Source organism: Halichoerus grypus, chromosome 13, assembly GCF_964656455.1.
Source record: "Halichoerus grypus chromosome 13, mHalGry1.hap1.1, whole genome shotgun sequence".
NCBI lineage: Eukaryota > Metazoa > Chordata > Mammalia > Carnivora > Phocidae > Halichoerus > Halichoerus grypus.
In genome coordinates, this window is record NC_135724.1 from 28,830,625 (window position 1) to 28,849,638 (window position 19,014).

The 19,014-nt window shown below is 37.3% G+C and overlaps 1 long non-coding RNA gene across 1 annotated transcript in view; it reads left to right on the plus strand.

Annotated features, from left to right (window-relative positions):
* The window catches only part of LOC144379774 (uncharacterized), a 121,500-nt gene extending 106,441 nt beyond the window's left edge, over positions 1 to 15,059 (plus strand). Inside the window, exons 2-3 of the long non-coding RNA XR_013443151.1 lie at positions 11,227 to 11,280; positions 14,582 to 15,059. This is a non-coding gene — a long non-coding RNA (uncharacterized LOC144379774). The remainder of the gene's footprint in view (positions 1 to 11,226; positions 11,281 to 14,581) is intronic.
* Positions 15,060 to 19,014: the final 3,955 nt, after the last annotated feature.

Genomic DNA, 19,014 nt, shown 5'->3' on the forward strand with positions numbered 1-19,014 from the left:
TATACTAGCATTGAAAAATAATTGCAGATAATGAGAGCCAGGGTTCTGTCAGAGAAAGAATAAGCCAGGGGTAAAAAAGTAGAATGAAGTCTGCAGTCATGGAATAGAATCAGAGATATCAGCATAAATGCATAAACACAGATACCTACACATACACACAGACAGCCACACATGTGAATACACATGCAAACACACACAGATACATACATACATACATACATACAGGAAGCTGAATAAAGAGTATAGGGAAACTGTATGATCTTTGCAATTCTTTTGTAAATCTAAGTCTGACAAAGAAAAAATTAAAAGAGACACTGATTGCAAATGACTTCAGCAAAAAAAAAAAAGAAAAAAATTCACACACTCCAATATCTTTTTCCTTGGGAGAGTTTTTGGCAATAAGTGCCTGTTTCTCTTTTGGTGTGTCCTTGAATCTTCAGGGTGCCAGCTCTACACTCTGGTCTGTGACAGAGTGCATATGTTTGAGTGGCAGAGATGTGTGTTAGAATGTCCTCTCTTAATGTCTGTGTTCAAACTTTCTGGGTCCCTACAGTGGCACTGCTTGTGGTAGAGCCTTATGATCTTTTATGAACATAGCTGCTGCTATAATCCTTCTTGCCATAAGAACTCAAAGTCACTCAGACTGAGGAGAGGAACAGATGCACTGTGCTCCCTGCCATTCTCTTTATCGTTCTACCTCTCCTCCAAAAGAGTCAATGCACTCAGCCCCTTTCATCTCCAGCCGGTAGAGGAAAAGTCTCCATTTGTTTAAACTGTAAATAGGCACCAGAAGATGCCACAAGTTCCAAAACCATCTAGAATATTATATCTATTTAGATTTAGCTAAAGTTTTTTTTTGTAAGAATATATAAGAACAGGGACATTTAATTTGTCTGTTACTTATATTATTACAGGCACGTAACCAGTTCAATATTTTAAGTTAAAAAAGAACTAACATTGCAGTATCTTGCAGCCAATCAGAAAATTACAACATTTAAGAAGATAAAAGTTTAAGAGCAAGACAAAGATGTGTTAACTTATCTAGTGCTTTTTCCCTTCTGTAGGTCATCTTTAAGTAGAATAGATGGAAGCAAAGGTATATGAGAACGATAAGCCATTACTATGCAAACATCAAAGAATTCCAGGAGATGAAACAGCCTCTGGTAGCATGAACAGATGAGGACTGAAGAGAAGTTTGGGAAGTTAATGCTGATTTCTCAGAACAGAATGAAAACCCAAGGCTAAGACTGGGCACATCTAGAGAGAGAGTTTTCCAGTTAGCAGGCTTTCAAGGAAAATCTTAGAGAAGGATTAGTTGGTGAGGACAGAGCTATCAAGGAACTAGTTTTGAAGGAACTGTGACAATATAACAAAGCTTCTTTGTAAACACCTATACATTTGGCAATTACTAAAGGCCCCCTGGGGCTGGGAGAACTGTAAAATTGAGTGTGAAACATTGTTCTAAGTGCTTTATATATCTATCCAGTTATTCTACGATTATACTGTTGAGGAAATGGAGGCCTTGAGAAGATGTACAATTGGTAAGTGGCTGAACCAGAATTTGAACCCAAATGGTAATACTCAGGACCCATTCCCTAATTCTCTATGTGACCTACTTCCAAATAGATTTTTATTTCTCCCTACAGTCATACATCAAAGGCATTTTCTATTCTGAATCAATATTGTTCATAAAAGGGCCTCAATTTTCAAATTGCTCTTTGCCTCAGTAGCCTATTGAGAAAGATGCTTTTCCTGTAATAGGCACTTGCTTTGTATCATAGGGTTGAGAGAATATTAAGAGAATAACATTGAGACAAGATATATCAAAGTGCTTTATAAATTCTAAAGTACTAAGGACTGTTAAGATGTAATTTTGGTCTAACAAGGGAGCTACCTTGAACATGTAGAGGAAGAGGTTCATTGTGAGTAATCACGTTCCTGAGAATAAGCCAATCTTTTAGAGAAGAGCAGGAACCTTTAGACTAAGGGAATCACAATTAGTTAATAAGTGAAACAAATAGGAATCCCATGGCATTGGAGGTTGCTCTTGATACATATTGAGAGGAATTTATTCATCTGAAAAATCTAATCTACTAGGGAAAATTACTTTCTCTTACAAAAAAAAAGTGAGGATGCTATATAAATACAGAGGTTGATTTTTATTTCCACTGCATGTGCTATTAGAAATTAGAATTCCTTTATCAGCTAGAGGAACTTTTAAAACCTTGCATTAGTACCAACTAATTAAAATATACAACTAAACCTAAATCATATGAACAGAGATGAATTGGAATCAATGTCTTATTTGATTAATCAGAGCTGCTCAAGAACGATCTAATGAATACACTGACTGTAGAGTGCCACTAACAGATGATTATAGCGGTGATTTTGCAATTTAGCACTCAAAGACCTGGAATCTCAATATCCATGGGGCCAATAATTTTTGTTATTATTTAGAAGAATTTCTGGTCTATCTTTCTGGAAGAAATGCTTTGGAGATATAAGGTTGATAGGCAAATAAATTTCATCCCATCAGCACACCTTATTAAGCCACTAAAGGAAGAAGGAAGGTTAAAAGCCTGTCATCATTGATGGCACATTTTGAGGCAGAATAAAGAGAAAATATGCCTTAAGATATCTTCGAATTGTTTCTTTAAAATACCCACTTGCAAATGTATTAAAATGCATGAGAGCAGCTATTTTATGAATCACCCAATCAAATGAATGGGCTTTAGTTCACTGAGAGTGGATTTTCTCTCCTAAATAGTAACAACTGCTAATTTCTAACCATAGACTCCATCCTCTTCAAGTCCATTTTCACCCTTGGTTTCTGTATCCAGGCAATTACTGAACCTTATTAATTCTACTCCTGAAATAGCTCTAAAGTACTACCTTTGATCTTCTGTACTGCCACTACTATAGATAAAGGGCCCATCATCTCTTACCAGTCATTTATCACTAGCCTGATCTCTTCACTACCTTCTGTCCTGAAACACCCCCCCCCCCATACCCCCAGTCTACACTCTAAAGCATTCAATGGCTCCCATCACTGATAAAATACACAGTCTTTGGGAGGATATAAAATATCTTGCTAAGTGTGGTCCTGGCCTCTCCAGAACCATACAATACCATGACCCTTTTCCACACTTTGAATCCATTGCATTCTTCACCATCCTTCAGTCCTCAAATATGCAGTGGTCACATTTTTGTATTTTATACCTCTGGTTCTTACTATTTGGAATTCCTTTAATCCATTTGCTAAATGTTTCAGGACTCAGATTCCATAATTTCAACTCATCAGTCTTTTGATCTTCATCTTTAGCCACTAACAATGCACACCATGAGCCAATCACTGATTCCTATGTGACACTGACATCCACTTTCCAATTTGTGCAACTAGAAGTGATCACTTTCTTGCTCCTTCCGATTCACAACATTTTGTATCTCATGGTACTTGATGCATCTCCCTTCCCGTTATATTTTGTAAAGTTTCATCTCAGTTGTAAAATATTTAGAGGAACTGTGGCTCATCATTCCTTGCATCTATAAAGTGACCATTCATGTCTTACAAATGGAAGATGCTCTGTAAATATGCATTGAATTGAAATTACTTCAATTGAGGAAAAAAAAAAAGGATGCCATCCTTTTGGCATCATTTCTTATGCTATAATAAGGATTCCTTCTGTTTACACATAAAATAGAAGACTTTAATCACCCTAGTAATCTTTAACTTGGTAATGAAGGCTGTAAATTAATTTTTAAACAAAATTAAAGAAGATTGGATGAAATATAAAATAAAAGCATCATCAGAATCTTCCCAGGAAACAATATTCTTGACACCAAATCATGACATTATGGGGCTCAGTTGTTTATTTCTTTCTAGGGCAGCCCCTTGTTTTATGTCCCGAATAGCATTTCCCTAAATAAAACTGCATGAAACAAAATGCCATTATGATTTCTAACATTCATTTCCAGTGAAGTTCCTGTTAGGTTGCAGCTATAACTATGATGGAAGGGGTGTGAGTAAAGCCCGCTGCAGTAATAACTGTGTCTTCATACATCAGACCAAAGGATTATAGGAGAAACATCTACATAGAACAGGAAACTAACTGGAGGGGTAATGCCAGGCTGGCTTTAAAATGTGACAGAAAATAATGAGAACAGGCCTGTATTAAGATTTGAAAAGTTAAGGTAAAGGCAGAAAGCTCCCTATATATGTAAGCAAGCATTCTAGCTTTTTTCTTCTGCATAACTACTTCTAATAGGTACAGTGGTTTTCACTCTATATTAGCTGCTGATGAACCCCAGGGACATGAATTTACTCTAAAAGAATGCAAAAATCATTGGTCTCTTAAACACATACAAATCTTGAAGCTCAAGTGCAGGGTACAGAGATGTCAGAAGAGACACCTCTAAGGTAACTCCTAAATGGAATTCCCCTCTCTTTAACTCTTTTAATCAATAGCTAAATCATAAAATTCAAATTTTTTTAAAAAGTCTAAAGTTAGTCCTTGATTCTTCTTCCACATTGCTACTTCTCTAACTCATTTAGTCCCTTATCACTTTTCTAGATTACTGCATTCACTTTCTAACTGATCTCTGTCTCCAATATTGATACATCCAACACAAAGATGTCCCTGTCATGTTTCAAAGTGTCCATAGAAGCATATCATATCCTGACTTAAAAATCTGTATGTGATCGCCATTGCTTAAGGAAGTCCAAATTCTGTGGCAGAGCACCCAACATTCATCAAAATCAAGACTTTCAGTGGTTCTTCTTCCCTCATTGCCTTTGTCCCAATAATTTTTAGGGTCTAGAAATATTGACCTACTTGTGTTTTTCCTGACACACCATACTCTTTTGAATTTCCTTCCCTAATTGAACTCCTCATTATACTTTGACCTCTGCCACAGCCTCAACTCAGATTAACAATAACAGAGATCAGTTTAAATATAATTTATAGCATGTCCTACATCTGCCTAAATCTCACATTTTCCCATTTATCTCACCATAGAGCAAGTGTTCTTACAAAGGTCTAAACTGTGCTATAAGAACTTGCCCCTGGCTACCATCCTGACCTCATCTCCAATCACTCTCCTGCTCATTTGCTGTTCCTTGAAAATGACTATAGGGAGGGGGATTAAGATGGCAGAGTAGGAAAATCCTGAGCTTGCCTCTTCCCACAGACACACCAAAATCTACAACTACACATAGAACAACTGTCTCTGATCCATTGACTGATGAATGGATAAAGAAGGTGTGGCATATATGTATTTATATAATGGAATGTGGTATAATGTGTATATGTGTATAATGGAATACTACTCAGCCATTAAAAAGAATGAAATCTTGCCATTTGCAATGACGTGGATGGAGCTAGAGTGTATTATGCTAAGTGAAAGACAAATACCATATGATTTCACTCATATGTAGAATTTAAGGAACAAAACAGATGAACATAGGAGAAGGGAAAAAAGAGAGAGAGGGAAGCAGAGAACAAACTGAGGGTTGATGGAGGGAAGTGGTGGGGGATGAGCTAAATGGGTGATGGGTATTAGGGAGGGTACTTGGTGTGATGAGCACTGGGTGTTGTATGTAAATGATAAATCACTAAATTCTACCCCTGAAACTATCACTACACTATATGTTAACTAATTAGAACTTAAAAAAAATTTGAAGAAAAAAAAAACCTGTTTCTGAGAATGAACTGAAAACTTAGCAGAACCAATCTTATACAAGTAAGGGTATTTTTAAAAAGGCCACATCAAGGCAAAATACAGTCTAGTCAGAACCCACATCCACTGTGGCAACCCACAGTTAGAAGATATTACAAACATGGAGGTCCTCTCTGAGGGGCAAAGAGTTCAAGTCTCACCTTGGGCACACCCACCCTGGGGACCTTCATGGAGAAGATAAGGCTCCATAACACCTGGCTTTAAAAATCAGTGGGGCTTAACTCCAGAAGATCCAGAGGACTATAGGAAACTGAGAGTCTACTTTTAAAGGTCCTGCACACAAACCCACCTGCTCTGAGACCCAAGAGAGATAGCAGCTTGAAAAGTGCCTGGGCCAAACATGAAAGAGATTTATTGACTAATTTTAGGGCATGTCCAGAGGGGCAGGGATCTGTAGAAACTTTCTTAGGGAACAGAGATCCTGGCTGGTGCAGTTTTTGTTCCTCTTTTCTTACCTAGTGGTCTAGTGCTGGTGGGGCCATTTCTGACAGTCTCCATCTACCTTACGAGCACCACTCACACTGCCAAAGTGCTCCCCTGTGAATTCACCCCACCCAACCCAGCTGCCCCAGCCAGGTATCCTTCCCAAGTATCACCCTGCCCTGCCACACCCATTGGGCAGCCTCAGCTGGCACCAGTACCCCTCCAAGAGGAACCCACCATAGGGGGCCAGCCTCAAACACTGGAGTAACTGTAACAGTCACAGTAGACCTCACAGCCAGCCACATCAGAGGCCTGCCCCACCCACCAGCATGTTTATAGATATAACAGCCAGCCTTCTCAGCCAGATGAGTGGGGCTGGCCCCATTCACCAGTGCACCCATAGCAGTCATGGCCAGTCCTCATTGACAGCCACATGGGAGCAGCCCTGCACACCAGTGAGTCTGCACAGATGATGGCCCAGACATAATAGAAGGCTGCACCTGTCCTGCAGGGGACATCCATGAGGCACCTGGCACAAGTGACTAGAGAAGTTTGCACCTCTAGTCCCCACAGAACACCTTCTGCATAAGGAAATCCTTCAAGACCAGGAAACCAATAACTGATTGACCTAACACATAGAAACAAATAGAAAAGTTAATACTTATCTTTCTCAAAATATTCCAAAAAAATAGAAGAGGAAGGAATGCTTCCAAACTCATTTTATGAGGCCAACATTACCCTGATAACAAAACCAGAAAAAGACACTAGGCATAAACAAAAACTACAGGCCAATATTCCTGATAAATATAGATGAAAAAATTCTCAACAAAATATTTGCAAACCAAATTCAACAATGCTTTAAAAGGATCATATATTATAATCAAATAGGATTCATTTGGGTTGCAGGGATGATTTAATATCTGTAAATCAATTAACATGATAAAAAGATGTGAAAGACGAATAAAAATCATATGATCATCTCAATAGATGTAGAAAAAGCATACGATAAAATTCAACTTCCAAGAACTCTCAACAAAGTGGTTATAGAGGAAAGAAACTTCAACATAATTAAGACCATATATGAAAAACCCACAGCTAACATCATACTCAATAGTAAAAATCTGATAGCTTCTCCTCTTAGATCAGAAACAATGTTGCCTACTCTCACCAATTTTATTCAAGATAGTATTAGATGTTATAGCAGTGGCAATCAGAGTAGGAAAAAAAAAAATCCAAATTGGAAAAGAAGAAAAACTGTATTTGCAGATGACATATTATATATAGAAAAACTTGAAGAATGCACCAAAAATATTAGAATAAATTAATTCAGTAAAGTTGCAGGATATAAAATTAATATACATAAATGTGTTGCATTTTATACACAAATAATGAACTATCAGAAAGAGAAATTAAGACAGTAATCCCATTTACAACTGCATCAAAGAGAATAAAATACTTAGGAATAAATTTAACCATGGAGGTAAAAGACTTGTGCTCTGAAAACTATAAAACATTACTGAAAGAAATTGAAGATGATACAAATAAATGGAAAGGTATACCATGCTCATGGATTGGAAATGTTAACATTGTTTAAATGTCCAGAGTACCCAAAACAATGTACAGATTCAGTGCAATCCCTGTCAAAATACCAATAGCATTTTTCACAAAATGAAAACAAATAATCCTAAAATTTGTATGGAACCACAAAGACCCTGAATAGCCAAAGCAATCTTAAAGAACAAAGCTGGAGGTATCATGCGCCCTGATTTCAAACTATACTATGAAGCTATAATAATCAAAACAGTATGGCACTAACACAAAAATAGACACATAGATCAATGGAACTGAGTAGAGACCAGAAAAAAACCCACGCTTAGATGATCAAATGAAGCAAGACTATACAATGGGGACAAGACAGTCTCTTTAATAAATGGTGTTGGAAAAACTGGACAACTACATGCAAAAGAATGAAACTGGATTATTTCCTTACACGATCTACAAAATAAACTCCAAATGGATTAGACTTAAATGTAAGATCAGAAACCATAAAACTTCTAGAAGATAGGCAAGAGCTGTTGGTCATCAGTCTTAGCAATATTTTTTGGATCTATTTCCTCAGGCAAGGGCAACACAAGCAAAAGTAAACAAATAGGACTGCATGAAACTGAAAAAAAAAAAAAAAAAAGCCTTTTTCGTAGCTAAGGAAACCATCATCAAAATGAAAAGGCAATCTAATGAAGGGGAGAAGATATTTGCAAATGATACAACCAATAAGGAGTTAATTTCCAAATTATATAAAGAACTCACATAACTCAGTATAAAAAAAAATTATCCAATTTCTTAAAAAAATGGGCAGATGGGGCCCCTGGGTGGCTCAGTTGGTTAAGTGTCTGCCTTCTGCTCAGGTCATGATCCCAGGGTCCTGGGATTGAGCTCTAAGTTGGGCTCCCTACTCAGCAGGAAGTCTGCTTCTCCCTTTGCCTCTCCCCCTGGCTTGTGCTTTCTCTCACTTACTCTCTCTCTCAAATGAACAAAATCTTTAAAAAAAAATGGGCAGAAAATCTGAATAAACATTTCTCCAAAGAAAACATACAGATGGCCAATGGACTGAAAACATGCTCAACATCACTAATCATCAGGGAAATGCAAATCAAAACCACAAAGAGATATTACCTCACACCAGTCAGAATGACTAGTATTAAAAAGACAAGAAATAACAAATGTTGACAGGGAAATGGAGAAAAAGGGCCCCTCGTGCACTGTTGCCTGGAATGTAAATTGGTGCAGCCACTGTGGAAAACAGTGCGGAGGTTCCTCACAAACTTAAAAATAGAACTACCATACAATCTAGCTTTTCCATTTTTGGGTGTTTATCCAAAGAAAACAAAAACACTAATTTGAAAAGATATATGAACCTCTGTTTATTGCAGCATTATTTACAATAAACGCAATATGGAAGTATCTTGTGTCCATCGATGGATGGATAAAGAAGATGTGGTATACATGTATCGTGTGTGTGTGTGTGTGTGTGTGTGTGTGTGTGTGTAAATAACAAACATATGACAAAACAGTCAGCCATAAAAAAAAACAAAATCTTGCCATTTGGGACAACATGAATGGACGTAGGGTTTATTTTACTAAGTCGGACAGTAAAAGATAAACACCATATAATTTCACATATGTAGTATCTAAAAAAACATAACAAATGAACAAAACAAACAGAAACAGACTCATAGATATAGAAAATAATCTGGTGGTTGCTAGAGGCAAGGTGGGTGAGGGGATTAAAAGATACAAACTTCCAGTTATAAAAGGAGACACGGGGATGCAAGGTACAGCATAAGAAAAATAGTTAATAATATTGTAACTACTTTGTGTGGTGACAGATGGTAGCTACATTTATGGTGGTGATCACTTCATAATGTATATAAAAGCTGAATCAGTATGTTGTACACCTGAAGCAAATATAATATTGTGCGTCTACTATACTTAAATAAAAAAGATATTATTACTGCATTGTTGTGTGTGTTGGATGTGTGCATCATTTCTAGTATTGCACATAAACACATCACTGATCTTATTGTTATTAATGAATTCAGTTTTGATTATTTTTCTCTACACATGGACATAATGTGTTTATTTGAATATTTATGAAGATATAAAATGAAAAGACATGATTTACCTAGAGATACTTATGTCAGTCATAATTATTAAGTTGAAATTTTTACTATTTAGTTACAGTATAATTATATTATTTTTCTGGTTAAAAAAATGAATAACTGATAGGTTTACCTTTGGGCCTCTGACTAGTAGGTTCTTCTTCTATATACCCCAGTTGGCTCACTCCCACTACCTGCTCTAGAGACATCTTATCATAGACCTTTGCTGACACCACTGTTATCCCTGGCATAAAATATATTTGTGTTTATTTTTCTTTCTTTCCCACCAGAATGTGTACTTCATATAGCTAATGACCTTGTTTTGTTCACACTGTTATATCCCCAGTACAAAGGCAAGTTTCTGACATATAGCATGTACTCAATAAAATTTTGTCAAGTGAACAAATGCCTTCATACTTGCTCTTCTCAATAATGTCTACCTTATTATCTATTTATTCCACATAGCACAGCCTACACATCACTCCCATGTGTAACGTTCTCTAATAGTTAACTATTCTTCCCTTGTGTCTATCTTTTCTAGTTCTATCCATACCTACCTATATCTCTGTGTGAGTGTGCATGTGTACTGCTTTTAATTTATTATTTGCCTTGGGGCCTCTGTTAAAAGCTGGAAATCCTTTAGAGGATAGATGCTATGCTTTCTTTATCTCTTTCACCAGATGCAAAGCATTCAATGTCTATTTCTATTTTTTAATCATAGAGTAATTTGTGGATATGGTTAAGCAGGAGTCAGATTATCTCAAATACCCAAGTGCATAGCTGTTACAATTCCTTCCCCTTCTGTGAAGCAAGGGAAATCAGAGCAAAAAAGAACGTGGAAACTGTTTTCTTCCAGCAACTTGTATTCAGTACTACCCTCTGCTATCTTAAGACTTCCAACACAACCCAAAATAGTGCCTCACTTGGAACAGTTACGGACAAGAGCTTTTGAGAATCCCTAAGACAAACACCTGTCCTGCAAGGTGTTGCCCATTCACATATCAACCCCAAAAAACTATCTTCCACTCCTTAGGTTTAAGCTTCCTCCTTCAGTTGAATGGCTTCTTTAGCAGCCTCAGTTTTTGGAGAGCTTAGATGACTGAATGTCTGTGCCACATATTTTGGCACTCAATGGTATTTGATCATTTGTTAATAAATATTTTCAGTGTGTACTATGTCTGTAATGAGTGACCACAAGAGAGTCTTATTTATATAATCTAAACATTTAATGCATTAATGGAAGTCTTTGATTCTATTTCTCCTCCCTAGTCACAAATCCTATATTCCCATGCACATATAGGGTTTAGTTTGGTTCAATGCAGACACACTCTTATAACTCTGCTATAGAGTTATGATGAAGGAAGTAAAATAGTATGCTATATTAACCTTGCTTACAATCTCATTCCAGAGCTGGGACAAATACACAATGAACAATGTAATGTGAGCACGCTTGATAAAAGATGTAAGTAAAATAGTATTTCAATTTTTAATGAAGTCTATAGTGACCAGCAGAGTCTCAGTAGAAGAAATTGAAATTGTCATCAACCATTAAAGATGGGGAAAGGTTTAGCTAAGCAGTTATAAAAGGTTAGGGCATTAGGGGAAATGCGGATAAAAGCCTTGGGAACAAGGAGATAGGAGGGAGCTCTTTAGCATAATAAGCTATAGATAATACACAAATATAATAGAAGCAATACAAATAATAGTTTAGTTATAATCTTCAAAGATTATAGTCTCTCTCAAGCACCATAACCTCTGACGTTGGTGGCAGGGACACAAATAAGTGCCTGTCACACCTAGAGAACTACCATTTCACAAATGGAGGCAGTAAGTGGACATGGATGACCTGGTCCTACACGGGTGTCACTGCCCTTTTCCCCATTTTTGTTTGTCCTGCCCTGAAATCTAAAGGGAAATAGGTGTTTTCTGATTCTCTACTAAAAAGAATATTCTGACCCCAGCCCTTCATAATCTTGTCAATGCAAAGACATAAGTCTTGAGCAGTGATACTTCCTAAATTTTGTGAATATGTAGGGTATAGATAGAGCAGCCAGAAGAAAGGCAGCTTGGAGGTTAGAGAAAACTGAGAATAGTGCATATTCAATTTTGGAGACTGGAGCACGCTTGATTATTACAAAAGCAAAGAGCCAGGCATAAGCATTCACTCCCCAGATTCTTCAAAGCACCAAAGTGGGAACCTTGGGATTAAAGGCAAGAAACACATTTGAATTTTGTGTGTCTGTATGTGCATACGTGAAACAGATTATATATACATATTACACACCTGCCTTTAAATAAAATGTACTAAATCCTAAAGTACACTTGGTACAAAACAGATAGGAATTGTTCACTCAAGCACAGGAACTTGTTTAAAAATTTAACATTATTGAAAACAGTAATATATACTTCTTTTTTAAAATTATTATGTTATATTAATCACCATATGTACATTATTTTTTGATGTAGTGTTCCATGATTCATTGTTGAATGGAGTAATATATACTTCTGACACCTTACATAGAAAATACTAAGAACATCTTAGTTTCCATTGGTAACCCAGGATTATCCTCAGAAACCTTCATGACTATAATGAGAAGGACACTGAACTGGTCTGGGATGATTCTCAGGTACAGATGTCTGAACACCTCTTTATAGATGACCCAGACCAAAGATACAATAGCAGCAGTGAGTGGCTGCTTTAAATCACCTGCCTTTCTTTTATCCGAGAGTGGTTGTTAGCTGGTGGAGTGATGCAGGAGTGGCTTTAAGACTGGCTTGGTGAGAAACCTTTTGAGCTCCCCTCATAGACCATGTCCAATGTCAGGTGGTTGGTGTTCTGCATTCTAACCTCCACATGAGTGGGAACTGAGGCATGTTTTAATTACACTGACAGGAAAAGTACAAAAGGAACTCCCAAGGAAGCATCAAGGCTATCTCCATGCTTGGGACAGAAGAGCTCTTCAACTGTCCCACAGTGTGGATGGACACAGGAGGAATTGTTACTTTTGTTTTCACAATTCCAATCATTACAAATCTGCAGGGTTAGGAAGTTCCTACTTTTGACCAATCTCATGTTTCTTACTGTCTTTTGGTCAGAACTTAAAAGGCAAGAAAAGAAAAACTAAAACCTAAACATTACAAAGTAATCTATTCTCATCTTTTATGCCATATTGACATCATATGGTATCATGTTTTCCATTGTACAAACAATTCAAGGACAACCAATGAGCAACTAATCCATTCACATACTTAAGCACTCCATTAGAAGCTAGTGCCTGGGAACAGGGCCAACCCCTATGTTACAGGCTTTTCCCATTTTTGAATGTATTATGTCACCAAATTGAGGACTCATGTTAGACTTTGGGGAACCATGAAAAACAAATGGAAGATGGCTAGAACCTTTGGACTTGAAATAACTATGGACTCACACACACACACACGCACGCACGCATGCACGCACAATTAAAACGGATGCCTTTGTAGCCTGTAATGGAGGACTTTTCTAGGGGAAAAAAGATCATTAATTAAGAAGGAATTAGAAAGCAGGTTTCCCTTAGAATCTAAGACAGATAAGAGAGTTATTTGTTTATGTAGAGAACACCCTTGCATGCTGCTCTTGCAGAGACAGAACACAGAGAAGTAACATGTTTCAAAATATCTGAGTTTTAGTTGGGTGGAGGGGGACAGAAGAGAGGGAAAAGTTCTCTAAGCAAAGAAATAAAAACAAGTTGCATTTACAGTAATACCCTGTTCTGTTTCATTCTTGATAAAACAAATGCTAATTTTGTTTTTAAATTGCCAGTACACAGGGAAATGATCTGAATCCTCTATACCTTTGAGAGATTTTCATCCTTTACATATTCCAATTCAACTTAAAATATTGTGCAATTGCCAAACCTCATATTTAAAATATGTGCTTATCATTCAACTCAGGGTAACATTAGCACACTGAAAACTGCATTCTAATTAATAAATCAGAACCTTAACCACTGAAACATCATTCACACATATGAGATGGCAATAGTGAGAGCCATTAAAAATAGTAGCATGCTGTCACCCTTCCAGGAAATATGGAAATATGCCTTTTTGGGGGTTATTGGCCTACATTATTTATCAATGTTTGGCTTTAATATATGGATTTACTCAACACTGAATGAATATCATATTTCTCCTAGAAGATACAGCATTAATTTGTGATCTTGGACAAACTGTCAATTGGATAACAAGCCCACTAGGGGGGCATGCGATCAATAATTTGTATCCAGTGATTTTTTTCCCTTAGGTTGTTTTAGGAAAATATTGCTTTTCTACTTTCACTCTCACTCATACACACAAAATAAGCAAACACACAAATTACATTAAAAAAAAAACCCACTTTTGGTCTAGCTCTATGAGATTTTTAAAAAAAGCTACAACTACAACTATAAACTACAGCTTTTACCAATGTGTTAGAACCTGGAAGTCAACTCTTGCTCTATCTTAAAACAAACACCCAATGAAAAGAAAGAAAATCATGGAACACTACATCAAAAACTAATGATGTAATGTATGGTGATTAACATAACATAATAAAATAAAATTAAAAAAAAAGAAAAGAAATAAAATGAAAAGAGAACCAAAAAATTGGTGCTAAGAAAGAGAAATCATTGAAAATATGAAACCAAATTTAAGCCACTATGGAACAGCAGGAAAACAAATGGTCTTGTGGACTTTAGTCTTAAGTCTTGCCTCTTTTCCACCCACCTTGTTCCCCACACCTCTAGGCTGCCACTTAAGATTTCTGCTGTCTTGGGGCGCCTGGGTGGCTCAGTTGTTAAGCATCTGCCTTCGGTTCGGCTCATGATCCCGGGGTCCTGGGATCGAGCCCCGCATCGGGCTCCCTGCTCCGCGGGAAGCCTGCTTCTCTCTCTCCCACTCCCCCTGCTTGTATTCCTACTCTCATTATCTCTCTGTCAAATAAATAAATAAAATCTTTAAAAAAAAAAAAAAAGATTTCTGCTGTCTTAAGCTTTAGCCTCAACCACAATTCTTTCACCCCCTTTCAAAATTCATGTTTCTCAGACAGCTCCTGCGTTTGTTACCAGGACTAAGCTCCCACCCCGTGGATACCAAGCCCGGATTTCCAATCCTGAGTCTGGTACCACTCATATTATCTAACTTGTGCTTGTCCATTTTTCCTTACTTGAACCTATGCGCTTGGACTCAAGCTACCTCTCAGCATGGCTTCTTTCTAGTTTAACTCTCAATACTTGCCAGCCCAAGTTCCACCAGTGCAATAGTCTGCCCACATCTCTCAGATGGGATTTTTTAGTAAGATTATTCTTTCCTTCTGTACCTAGAAGAAATTGAGACATATGCACCAGCAAAAAGGACACAGTGATTATAGAGTCTTTGTTTATAAAACCAGATTGCAGAGCATGGTTTGAGCTGAGTTCACATGTGAGTGTCCTACTTTTTCCTACCTCACGCTCCTAGTCTAGGTATTAGGAGTCATAGGAGGGAAAGCTGACTCTGCAGAGTCAGGGAGCTTCTTGCTGCCCCTGCCCCCAAACACAAGCAGAACTCAAGATCCACAACCTCTGACAATTGATACAGTCCCATGGAGAAATGCAGAACATTGATTATCAGCCTCAAGTTCTCATCTCTGCAGTTCGAAATTTGACTCTTCCCATGTAAAGGAATGAGTAACTTACCTCAGAGGGTAGCAAGTATTGGGAGAAATCCCTATTTTATAGGCTTAGGGCTGAATGAAGACAGAGATTATGAATGATTTTTTTCTCAAACCCTCCAGAGAAATTTACTTGACCCTTCTGTCTTCTTATTGTCTTCACATAAATGTGTTTGTTACTACTGAATTACTTCAACTTGAATTTGACCCCACAGAGATCGGAGAAAAGAGACTCTCAAAGAGCCAGCAAGAACTCTTCCCAGAAGATTAAAAACCTAAACAGGGTTGAGTAATAAGCTCCATAATAGCACATATATATATATATATACACACACACACTAGTATTTTCTAAGTGATGAAACAAGAAAAGGAACTCAGCATCTTTTGGTTGTTAGTCAGTTTGGGGTGGGGGGGAACAACAGAGACTTATTGAAGTTTATTCTAGTGAAAAAGCCATGTGAGAGTCCTAGGAAAAGCTAAATACCTGGACTAACAAAGAGCAGGAACCACCACACTAGAGCTACAGGAACAACAGGAATTATAGCAGAAACAGGCTGTATGTCTTCGCTCCGGGGCAGTGGTTTTCAGTGTATAGTCCCTAGATCAACAGCATTAGCATCCATCACCTGGGAACTTTCTGTCCAAATGATACTGATGCCCTGCCCACTAAGGTTTGAAAATTACTACTCTAGTTTACTACCATTATTTAGTATGACTTGGCTATTTTCTGTAGGTTTGCTTCTCTCTGTTTTGATAGATGTATTTTTATGATGACTGGGTCTATATCATAGGGCGGAAATTAATATATTTTGGTCTATCTAAACCAGAGAGATTGGCATTTCCAAGATCACAAAGGTGTAGTACAAATATTTTATAAAAAATGCTTTATAGAAAGTGATGCTTTTTGGATTGTTCTCTTAGTGTCTCCTCTCTCCAAGTGGATAATTGCAACTGTACAATAATTGAACACTGTGAGCCTTGCATCTTTGTAATGGAAGGTCTCACTTCTCCCACTGCAGAAAGCTGTCTCTGGGAGAGGAGCTGCCTTTGATGTGTTGGGAGGACTATCCCTGAGGGGAAAGAATATTTGACAGGCACATATTTTAGAAATGTTTTGCAGGTAAAATTTTCATCCATAAAATTGTATTAACATTTCAAACATGTGACCCTCTAGAATTCAAAGATGCAGTCTCCAGAGAGATTCTCCCTCCTCCTAGAGAGCTATATTTTTCTAGGGCAGGGAGAACGTGATTTTCTCCAAATGCTTTAACCATGCCCCTGACCTCCATTTCAAAAGCAAACCTTTAACAAGCTGAAGGGGCCAGATATAGGGTGATGATAAAGGGAGGACAAAGACAGAAAAAAACCCATGCCCTTGGAATTATGACTTCTATCTAGATGACAAAAATAAAGTTCCTGCCCCAAGATCTGCATGGAATCATTCAGAAAGCTTGGAAATAAATCATTATTATAATGAAGCAGAAGACCAGACTCCTAGCAAACCTTCAGCCATAGATAGCCCCTGCTTTGATGCTCTTCAACATTCAAAATTGCCCACTTCCTTTGAGTAGCCTATAAATAACACATCCATCCAGGATAGGGCTGCTTTGTAATGGATGTGGAGCAACTGAAAAGAATGTGGTTACCAGTATCTAATACCCAGAAAGTCAATGGAATAAGGAAGGGACACAGTCCAGATATGGACAACCCAGGCCTAATGGGTGGGGCCCTGAGCACACAATATGAAAGGAGGCTGTTCTACTATTGTGACTTTGTTGTATATCTCAATGCCAGCTTTCAGTCATTAGTCTTAATGTGAATTTTTTTTTGCTTACTTAATATTTTTGATATCTATTATGATAAGCCTATGTTTTTGTTAGTCTGACTAAATTCAGGAGAAGAAAAGTGAATATACTTGAGTTTAGTTAAATAAATATGAAATAGGGGTGCCTAGGTGGCTCAGTCAGTTGGGTGTCTGCCCTCAGCTCAGGTCGTGATCCCAGGGTCCTGGGATCGAGTCCCACATCAGGCTCCCTGCTCAGTGGGGTGCCTGCTTCTCCCCATGCCTCTCCCCCTGCTCATGCTTTCTCTCTCTCTCTCAAATAAATAAATAAAATCTTAAAAAAAATAAATATGAAATAACATTATAATTTTGTTATTAGTAAAAAACAAAAATATCCCCTTCTGAACAAATATTCCCTTTAAGTAGCTGGTGTGGTGCTGTGTTGTCCCATTTACAAGTGCTGCTGAGAAGGCAAAACTATTCAGGTAACACATGTTAGTGAAAATGATCATTTTGGGTTCCATTCACAGGGTGCCTACTATGTACCAAATACTGCCAAGAAATTTGCATATATTTCTACTAACCCTCATAAATGTGTAATGTAGGTATTAACTACCTCTGATAATACCTACTGGTCTATGGGCTTGAATGTCCCCTGGTTTGATTGTTTCCGGCAGTACTCATTTACTGCATATTTACATTGAGCTCCTACCAGGTGTCAAACACTGAGGTCCTGCTCTCGTTCAGTTTATATTGTCACAAATACTAAACAAACAAGTTAATATCTGCTAGCAATAATGGTATCTAGAAAATTACAGTAGTGTAATGAACTTTCTATCAAACTGATTTTCCCTCTGTCTTCACAACTCAGAGGCAGCATCAACTCTACATCAAAGGCAGCTCCTCTCCCAAGTGCTCAAGAAACTAACAATTGTTACCTCTTTCCTCAGCACCCATAGTTAATGCATTAGCAAGTCCTTTTGGCTAGAATTCTAAAATATACTTTAAGTTCACTTCTCTCCATCTACACTAAAGTACTATCACTTTGCCCATAATAGATCAAAATTGGAAACAATCTAGATGTCTTTCAGTAGGTGATTGGCTAAACAAATTGTGGTTCATCCATGATATGGAACACTACTCAGCAGTAAAAAGGAACAAACTACTGATACATGCAACAACTTGGATGAACCTCTATAAAATTATGCTGAATGAAAAAGCCAATCCCCAATGGTCATATGCTGTGTAATTCTATTTATATAACATTCTTTAAATAACAAAATTATAGAAGTGCAGAACACCTTAGTGATTGCTAGAAGTTAAGAATGAGAAGTAAGGGCAGGAGGGAAGTACGTGTGGCTACAAAAAGGTAATAGGAGAGATCACTGTGGTCATGGAAATGTTCTGTGTCTTGAATATGTTCATGTCAATAACCTGAATGTGATATTGCAATACAGTTTTCAGTATCTTAGCATCAGATGAAACTTGGTAGAAAGTACAGGATCTCTCTGTATTATATCTTACAACTGATGTGAAATAAAAATCGTCTCAAAATAAAGACAATTCCTTGTATCTTATGTTAGAGTGTCATCTTCAACGTAGATCAAATGACCATGTATTTATGGGTTTGTTTCTGGAATCTTTATTCTGCATTATTAGTCTATCAGTCTTGCTCTAATGCCAAATTAGTTTTTTAAAAAGACCTATGTCTGATATATGTCTTTCAATATCATTCTTCTTTAATA